Genomic DNA, 9,577 nt, shown 5'->3' with positions numbered 1-9,577 from the left:
AAAAACAACTTAATGGAATGATAGGGTACGTGTTAAATTTGTTCTATATCCAAGAAGAACTATTAGATTTCTCACTGCCAACTTTGCAACCTTGGTTTGACACAGGCTCTCTAGCTCAGGAACATTTTTGACCCTTACTTTGATTCTTAAAAGTTTTTAATTCCTGAGGCTGAAGATTTTTACTGTAATTGATGTTGTGCAGTTGACCAAGACAATGTTAATTACTTTGCCATAATTTTTTTGTTTCCCCAGCCTTCTTTTTCAGCATCATACCAGTGCCTTTCCTTGTCCCTTTAGGTCCAATCTTTTCACGCGCTGAGTTGGCATTGGGTTGTTGTCTGTGGTGAGCCAAAGGAAAGAAATCTGTCCCAAAGCAACCAAAGCCCTCCATAGACACCCAGTTATTTCTCAGTCAGTTGAACTGGTGATCAGAAGTGTCTCATCTGAAATATGGCAGAAACTACTAATGGATCTTCTTAAAGGTAGACTGTGGAAGCCCAGCCCAGCTCTGATTTGATGCTAATGTACAAGAAATTGCTGTAGATCTGAAGCTTACTTTCTATTAAGGAAAGATCTTTTGTACTGACTTGCAAATGTTGCAGCAGAACTGTGCCAGCACTGTTAACTAAGCAAGCTTTGCTCCTTCAGTTGCATGAAGTTCACAGTTCACAGGTGTAATACCCAAATTTTAGACGGAAACTTAGTTTAGCAGTTGTTTCACAGAACATGTGTTTGTGATAGAAATGTGGACACTCAAAATTAATTAATCCATTCCCCATAGTTCTGTATTTTGCAGTTCAAATTCTCATTCCGCCCCTAAACTGGATTTTCCAATTACTCTTATAGTGCCATTGACATTTGAAGAATGGCATACAATAGTATAAGACGAACACTGTTAACCTGAGCTATGAAAAAAAAGATTTTGCAAAGAATTTCTAAAAATAAAATTTTGGCTTATCAAAACCACTCAAAGAAAATTAATAATTTCAATTAATGTATTGTTTTGCCTAGCGATTCCAGTTGAGGCATGTCCTACCTGTGAATACTTTGTTTTCTTTGACTTGCAATTGCTTTGTTTTGAAATGTAAGTTCCTTAGGAGTTAAAAAAAAAAAAGAGAAAATAAAATTGGAAAATTTTCAGATATTTTGACTGACTTGATCTCTCTTGTCTTTCAGTTCACAAATGAAAGCTTTTCCATATAGGCCTTTCCATAGCATTTAGAAAAGGCAGAGAAAGTGTATTTTATAGTCTTATAGGAAAGTTAGCTACCTTTTAGCAGAGCTTTATTGAGAAGTAGTGCTTATGATGTAGTGTATATGATGGCTGAAGGAGGTTGTTTTCTGGAAATTATACTTAATCACCAGAAAAGGCTATATTCACTACAGCTGTAAGTCTCTAATTACTGTGAAACAGGGCGATTGTTCTAAGGAACATTTTCACTCAAACCTACATGCAAGTTGCTTAGAAGTCCCAAACAGGAAAAATTCCCTGAAAACAGAGTTCTCATAATTCACAACTAATTTACTGCTGTGTCAGCAACTTGTTTCGTAAGTCAGGTCTGATGTACAAAATGGCCTGCTTCTGTCCATCAAATCAGGAAAAACAAAGAAAGAAGGAAGGGACGAAGGAAGATCACCAGTCATTAACCTAACAGAGAAAGTAACTTCTGGAAAAATAGTGTCTCTCAAATGCCCAAAAAGTTGCAGAAAGTTTATTCAAATCATTTTCTGGATAGCAGAGAAAATCAGGATAAGTAGCCATTTCAAAACCCTAACAATATGCCTACTCAAATTAGTGCTTTGGAAAGAATCACCGGCAATTTTTCATTTTCCAGTGTAACTGACAGATCAGTGCCATCATTCTTATTTTCAACAATTCCACAGGAGTACTCAGGCAAGCATATTGAATGCCAGACTATAAGATGTTATGAAAGGGTATGAATGATACATCGTCATCTGATGGTTCTTGCCAGCGTGGAGAAGAAGCACAATCTGAACATGGACCCAAACAACTGTCTTTATCCCTGCTCTAGTCCTGCCACAGTCAGTTGTGCAGGTCTGTTGCTGCTCTAGCCTCCGCTGCCAGGACTGGAATGAGCAGGGGAAGCAGCTGACACTTTAATTCTCCTATCGCCTTAACAGCAGCTTGGAATGTGACTCACCAGCACGGGAGAGGAAACAAAATGTCATTCCTGGGAGTCAAAGTAAGCCCCTTCTCCAGTCCTGCAAGGGGGTATACAGTGCTTCTTCTCTAAGGATGTCGCCTCACAAGCGAAAGCACCATTATTTACACAGCTTTATAAGGTATGTCACCTGTTAGAGACCTCCTGTGGCTTAAGAGAAATAAGAACAGATGTGTTAAAGTTTCACTCCACATGCTAGATTTCCTAAATGTCTGTGTAAACCAAAACAGGCACTGCTGTGCCATGGCCTCTGCTAGATGTCTGAAATCCAGGATATAGTGGATATGCTTCTGCACATATTACAGCTTCTCATTAGGCAGTCTATCTGGCTTGGCACAGAGGTGGAAGAAGAGGCAGAATAACTGCTGCATTGATAAAAAGGCTGCGAGTAGTATATGCTTCAAGTTTTTCTCAGTATTGTTCAGTGACCCTTGTTTAACAGCTGCTAGATTCAATCATTCAAATAAGCTGAAACATTTGTAAAATTTTTAGGCACATGCTAGCCACTAGTATTAGGCATTAGGACATATGCAGACCACATCTTCTGGGAGGAAAATCTCTATTTTTCACTTGAGTTCATGTTGGGATTTATATACAGTTGTGAGATTTTTTTTGTGTGTGTGGAAATTCATACCAGAAAGTTCAGGATAGAATGATGAACCGTCAGCACATGCAGTATTTGTTGCTGTTATTTAATTAAGTACAGACTGGAAAGTAACATGATTCAAGGGTGGAAAGAGCTATGATGGGGTTGAGAAAGCGAAAGCTAGGGACAGGAAGGAGCTCTGAAATCTAATGGTCTCCTCTGTCGTGGGAGGAGAAGTTAGATGAAGAGGATACTCTGCAGTACAATTCCCACCTGCTACCCCATAAATATGCTTCAATATAGTTAATGTCCAGAACGAATGTAGCAGAGATACAATCCCAAAATAAGCAGAGATACCTAACGTGGATCCCGTGTGAGTTCTTCACAAACCTGGAGATATACTTCATCCGTCTAAAATACTAACATTATCAAATATTAACACATTGTAATTAGCTAATTGAGTTCCTGCTTAGGAAGTTGCAGGTTGAGTCCCAGCGCAAGGTCTGTGTGGAAGTGCTGAATGTGGAAGGATGCTTCACACCCTCAGTTTTGCCCACTGTCAAGAGATGATTCATAGTCTTTTTCTAACTGCAGATTAGTAAGCTAACTATTCTTACTATAAGTAAAATTAAGTCTGCAGGCACCACAATCTTGATAGACTGTGTGATGGAGATATGTATATTCTGTTTAAGAAGTTGTTTGTACTGCCAAGTAAGCACTGTGTCATCAAGGCCTGATTTAGCAGGAGCTTACTCCATATACACCATGGAAGCCTTACATTTCCATTTATGGCTATTTGCCAGTTATGTCATGAGTTAAGAGTGGAAACTTTGTGCATATGATTGGCGTTCCAGTATGTGATATACAAAGAGTAAAACAGATTACAAACTGGTCCTTTCACTGCAGACCTGGCGGAATCAGAATCGGATTTCAGGTCTGATTTTCAGAGGTGTGAGAAATAGGTACTACCACTGGATCCAATGAGAGTGACACAAGATGAAGCCCTCCAGGGGTAATGCTTAGATGACACCATGTTCTCTAACCATGACAAAATACGCCTTACAAATAGCGCCAACTGGATGACATCTTCCACATGGTCACCCATGTGCACTGCAGAATCCTGGCAGACAAGTTACTTCATGGTCTAAAGTCCACTCCTTACAAGCTAGCAGGTTCTCTCTGTATGCGCATCCTTTTCAGTGGTGGAATTACTCAGTAAAATAGAAGTCTCAGCTGAGGCACACTGTTTTGATCCTGGAAGCTGGGCAGTGATAATACAGAATTGAAACATGCATTCTCAGATGTACCCTGGCTATCTATCTACCAGCCGTAGGAATGCTAGGTAGTAAAGGCAACAAGGAAAGTGCTGGTTTTCTTGCTGTACTAACAGATAGGTACGTGGAGCAGAGACTGAGTTTATAGTACAGAACTACTGTCCATCTGTTTAAAAAGCCTGGGATTTTTAACATTAAGTCAAAGCATATCTGAAGTTTAAAAACACAGAGCAGAAAATGTTCCCCTGATACCCTTTCTGATAGCAAATGTAGTTGAAGGAAGATACACACTTGACACAATGACTGCTCAATACGGGGATTCCTTGTTTTGTATATACCAGCTTCTACAACAATATTTCAAGGTAAAAAAAAGCAAACTGTAATCAACTCTGCTCTGAGTCACAGTATCCCTGACAAGGAGTTAAGACTAAAACCATTCAGGAACACAACAAAAACAGAAGAAAGCAGCATGGAAAAACGGCTCCTTGGAACGTGGAGGGAGGAGGAAGGCATTTTAATACCAATTTTCTTTCTGAGGTTTTGGGGGAGTCACAATATATTTAAGTCCCTCAGATCACCAAGCAAGTTCAGTGGCCTTATAGAAAACATTGCGATACCTAGGGATTAAAAAGCCCTGTTTTAAGATAGAGACCCAGACAGAAATCCAGAAATCATGTAGTTAAGTGTCAGTATCATGGTTTTTATCGCTTTGCATCGTTAAAGGTTTCCTTTGCTTTTGCACCCATTGAAAAAGATATTGTTAACTTCACTGCCTGCTGTTTCTGGCCTTGCCATTTGGGGAATACTACCAGACAAAGTACTTGGGATTTTTCTCTTTTAATTTAAGAGTCCTCCTGTCTGTCATGTAAAGGAAGGGTTAAGTAATTTTTCAGCATACATATGCAAAATTCTAGCTGACAAATTGATTTGGCAAGGAAACTTACTTTGTCTTCTGGCTATAGCTGATGACGGAAGAAAAATTTCTTACAGCAATACACTGTGTCTGCTAAACAACACCTCTATGTGCAAGTGGCTCTGTTTTTTTTTTGGCCAGCAGTGAGGTTAGATAGACATAAAAGCAATACTTTGATAAAAATAACCCAGAAAGAATCATTTACTTTAGGATCCAGAAAAAAATAAAATCAGACAAAATATTCAAAGGTATAACTGAAGATGACTCAATACGTCTGCATCTGAGACCTTATTGACGTCCGAGAACACCAAGCAGCTCCCGATGCCACCAGCAATGTGGAAAGTGGTCGAGCAGCGCCTCCTTCTGTGGTCATGTCTGGTCTCTCTTAGTCTCCTCTCTCAGGGGCTGTCCACAAGAAAAATTTGACTTGTTTCTCCTTTCCATAACCTACCATATCCTCTGGCTCATCTCTGAGAAGTTTGCTCTCGGTTCTCACGACATGCAAGCCAGGAAGAGTGTTTAATTAGGGATATCCATTTAGATGCATGTTTGTGGACATCTGTAGTCAGACAAACTACCTTTTCAGTTTGGCAGTGTCTTCTATTCCTAGTGAAGCAGTGGTTTTAGCTGGAGCCATTGTTATAGCCAGAACTGTAGTTTTAGCTGGTATGTAAAAGACTCAATATGCTTGGGCAAACAGCATCGGTGTGAGAATGGAGGTGTGAGACAGGTATTCCACCGGCGGAGCTTATCCCCAAGGACAGGATGCTCTTATCTTCAAAGATGGAATGCCCCAGGACTTCCAAAGGCCATTAGGATGTGCAGAATCAGCCTAGGCCAGCCTTAACAAAGATAAGGGGTTAACTGAATGGAGCCCATCAACAGGACACCCCGATGAAGACTACCATGATGAAGTGAAATGACCACCAGAGACCCCTGACGACCACCAAAAGACTGTATTATGCATGCGGGAGTGGGCGGCAACACATTAATGAGTTCTCGGAATTTGCATGAATATGTATATCTAAACTGTATAAAAGCTGTGCGTCCGGCCTTTCTCGGGGCACACACCAGGTGGAGCCATCCCAGGTGTGCTCAGCGCTGCAGTAAAGAATACCTGCTTAATAGACATCAAGGCTATTAAGTTCTGATTTCAGCCTTTTCACAGCATCACTAGTCTTGCCTGACCTTTAATCTGGCCTCAGATAAATCCAGGGTAACTTTAGATTTTCTTTCTTAGATCCTGTGAAAGTGTAAGCTTAGCAAAAAGTTGATGCACTCTGGAAAATGAGTGTAACTGTACTTAGCAGTTGCAACAGAGAGTTAGCTAAAATAACCTATCAATTGCAGGTGTCAAATAGCGCATTTTCTTAAGATTGCCAGGGACAATCTTACTGAGTTAATGTATCTATTTATACCTGTAGTCCACATCTGGGTTGAGATCTTTGAAGCCTAGTGCTGCAGAAATGAATCTGTTGTGGAACTACTTTGAATATCCTGCCAAAGTGGCAGTTTCTTGGGGTTTGTGGACTGTTATTTTTAGCTTTTCTCCAACGTTGAAGTTATACCTGCCCTAACAAAAAATAATTTTTATGCAGTGATCTTGGACCAAAGTTTACAGGCTTGTATTTCAGCCTTCGTAAGATCACATTGAAGTGGCAAGGGCTGGAAGCATACTTGAAAGCATGTGACAATTTAACTTTCTCCTTTAAAACACACATGAATATAACAAATAAAAAGAGGTTCACGTAAACTTAGAGGTGGGGCTTTGTGGATCCCACATAATTTTTTTTCCTTAGTGTTACCTCTTAATCAATGGTGTACTAGGACACAGCTTCATTTTTCATCCATCCTACTCTTTCCGAGCAGGGCTATATGCCTCCTGTTCTGCACACCAAACCTTGGGCAGAATGCAGCATCTGTGGTTCAACATTCATGATTTTCCTGGTTTTCTGCTGCATTATTGGACAATCCTGTCCAGAGCACGTGCCATCTAACAGCTGTCAGTGTAACTGCCTTTAAATGATGCAAAGCAGGGGTGCCTTGCTTAGTTTTTCCAAGAGTATAAATAGATGCAGCTTTGTTGATATCTGCAGACCTAAAGTGAGCGATAAGAGCTGTAACTCAACATAGCATGCTTGGTATATTACAGATCTGAATGATACCTCAAGATTTCATGTATCACTGTTTATCCAGTAGCACTAAGAATACCTGTTGGGAAAAAATGAACTATAAATACAACACTCTCCACTGTGTTTGAAGAAGATAATTAAAATTATCCCTCTTCCTATGGTGGTGGGGTTGGAAAGCTTATCTTCTCAGGCACCTTTGATGTCATCATTCAGTCTTGCAATGATGTCAGCAAATACCTTCATCAAAAAAACTGAGCTAAGAAATTCTCTTTGGTTTAGAAGAAAGAGGAAAGTATTTTTCAATAACAAAAATCTCACTGTAATTTTAGACTGAACCATCAGAAAAAGGATACAGGCTTTTCATTCTTCATAAATCCTCTTCTTTACTACCTGGGAAAAAGCATAAAGCCAAAATCAGATACAGAATTTCCAAGGAGAGAACTGAAATTGCATTGCTTCAGAGCAAACAAACAGTTGCTAAAATAAATGTTACCACTAGATGACAGCAAATACTCGGTTTCTGTGGTTTTCTTTCTTGCAAGCAGCTCAGCTACAGAATTAGGCAAAAGTAGTAAAAAAATTGCTGTGTTAGGGCAGAAGCTGGGATAAATACTCCTTTGGAAACAAACTCTGTCCCCCCTGGAGACAACAGCAGCTCTTCATTGAGTAAAATTTACTTAATGATCTGTAAATTCTTTCAGCCCAAATAGCATGCTGCTTTATATTCCTAACTTGGAAGAGTTTTCCTTTCTGATGTTCTTGTTAGCAAAGCAGAACTTGAGAAATTGTGTCAGTTTTAATTTTTACTCACTCTTCTTCAGTTCCTCTAAGGCAGACACTGATCCCACAGGAGTGTTTTTGGGAACAAATAGTAGTTTTTACAAATACTCAAATGAAAATACTGTGAACTAGTGGTTTTGTTTAGTCGGGCTATTCATGAGCAACCTAATCTCGCTGATGATGTTGCTACTCATTGCAGGAGGGTTGGACTAGACAACCTTTAAAGGTCCCTTCCAATCCAACACATTCTATGATTCTGTGATTCTGTGATTCTATGATTCTCTGCTTATGACTGGGTCATTCCGGAAAACACAACTTTAATGTCATATCAACAAAGCCTTTGTTCATATACCCCCCAATAAATTGATGGCGGCCATATCCGTGTAAGGAAGTTATCAGAGTTTCTTAAGAAACAAGCAATCTTAAATGGGTAATACCAAAGTTAAGATTCTAAAGGAAATGGGAGTTTACGTGAGCTAACTATCCTTTCTTTGTAATAGGGAGGGAACTGCCATAAAAGCTGTCTGTAGAAGAAAGGCTTTCTGAAGAAAAAAAACTGTAGAAAAAAGGGTTTATTGTTAAAAAGAAAGAAAAAAGTGTTCCTAACAGAGGCAACTCAGCCCATAAGGCAATTCATAAACTATAAAAGTAAAGTTAATTCTTAGGAAAGTATGGCAAATTAACCCGGGTAGATTTGCTTCACACTTGGATTTCTGAAGAAGAGTTTTCTAACAAAACTGAAAGTAAAAATGAGTATTCCAGAAGTTTTTAAACTCAGATGTTCCCCTTCTCCCCTTCTCTACTGTTATGTCATAAGGGTCTCCATTCCTCAGCCCTGTGATTACTTTATCAGTTTCACAGCAGCTAAAATAAGGACCTCATTAATATCAACATGCAGATAATTTTAAAAAATACTGTTTAACATATATTACTCTATGTCATAGAGGAAAATATGGAAATGTTTAAGTGAAATGACGTTTGTATCCTGAAGGGCTAAAATTCTTAAGGCCCAGAAATACCTAAGAATTAGCAACGGGTGTAGTAAGTCATTGCTTATAAAATAGGGTGGCATAAGGGTATTTCCAGGGATGGAGAAACTTCCAGGCAGAAGAAAATGCTGAAGGCAGAAGTGACAATTGCCTCTGAGTGTTGGCACAGCATTTGTAACTGTATGCCAATACTGGCTCCAGCTTCCTCCCTAAACAGCAAGAGAGGCAACTGTGCTGCTGAAATTCCTAAACTCCACTGGCTAGTGTCCTTGGCTGAGGCTCACCCTTGCCCCAGGAAGGGAAAAGCCCTGTGCTGACAGTGGGACAACTGCTCTTTTTATTCAGTGCAAAACTGACATCCTGCACAAGATGTTGTGGATATTCCTACTGGATGTTACCAGTTTTACTGGATGTTAGTAACACAGGGCATTACATGTATTGTCCCTCTGGACTGCTGGAGAGAGAATTTTTGTCGGTATTTAATGAGGGAAGTCAAAGGGAATATATTTGAAAAACATCATTTTACAACTTGATTTTTAGTTCTCTGCTGCTTCTCTTTCACTTGAGGTTCCCAAACTGGTTTACCAAACCATCGCCCATGACCAGCAATCCAGCAATAATGGGAAGAAATTCCTAACTGCTGGGTAGTTCACATTAAACTCTGGACTCACAATGCCTCCTTGGAAAACAACAAGTCTTGCAGCACACAGCAGCACAGTC

The sequence above is a fragment of the Apaloderma vittatum genome, unplaced genomic scaffold, assembly GCF_000703405.1.
Source record: "Apaloderma vittatum isolate BGI_N311 unplaced genomic scaffold, ASM70340v1 scaffold9858, whole genome shotgun sequence".
Lineage (NCBI taxonomy): Eukaryota > Metazoa > Chordata > Aves > Trogoniformes > Trogonidae > Apaloderma > Apaloderma vittatum.
The sequence above is the reverse complement of the archived record's forward strand: the minus strand, read 5'-3'. Positions refer to the sequence as shown.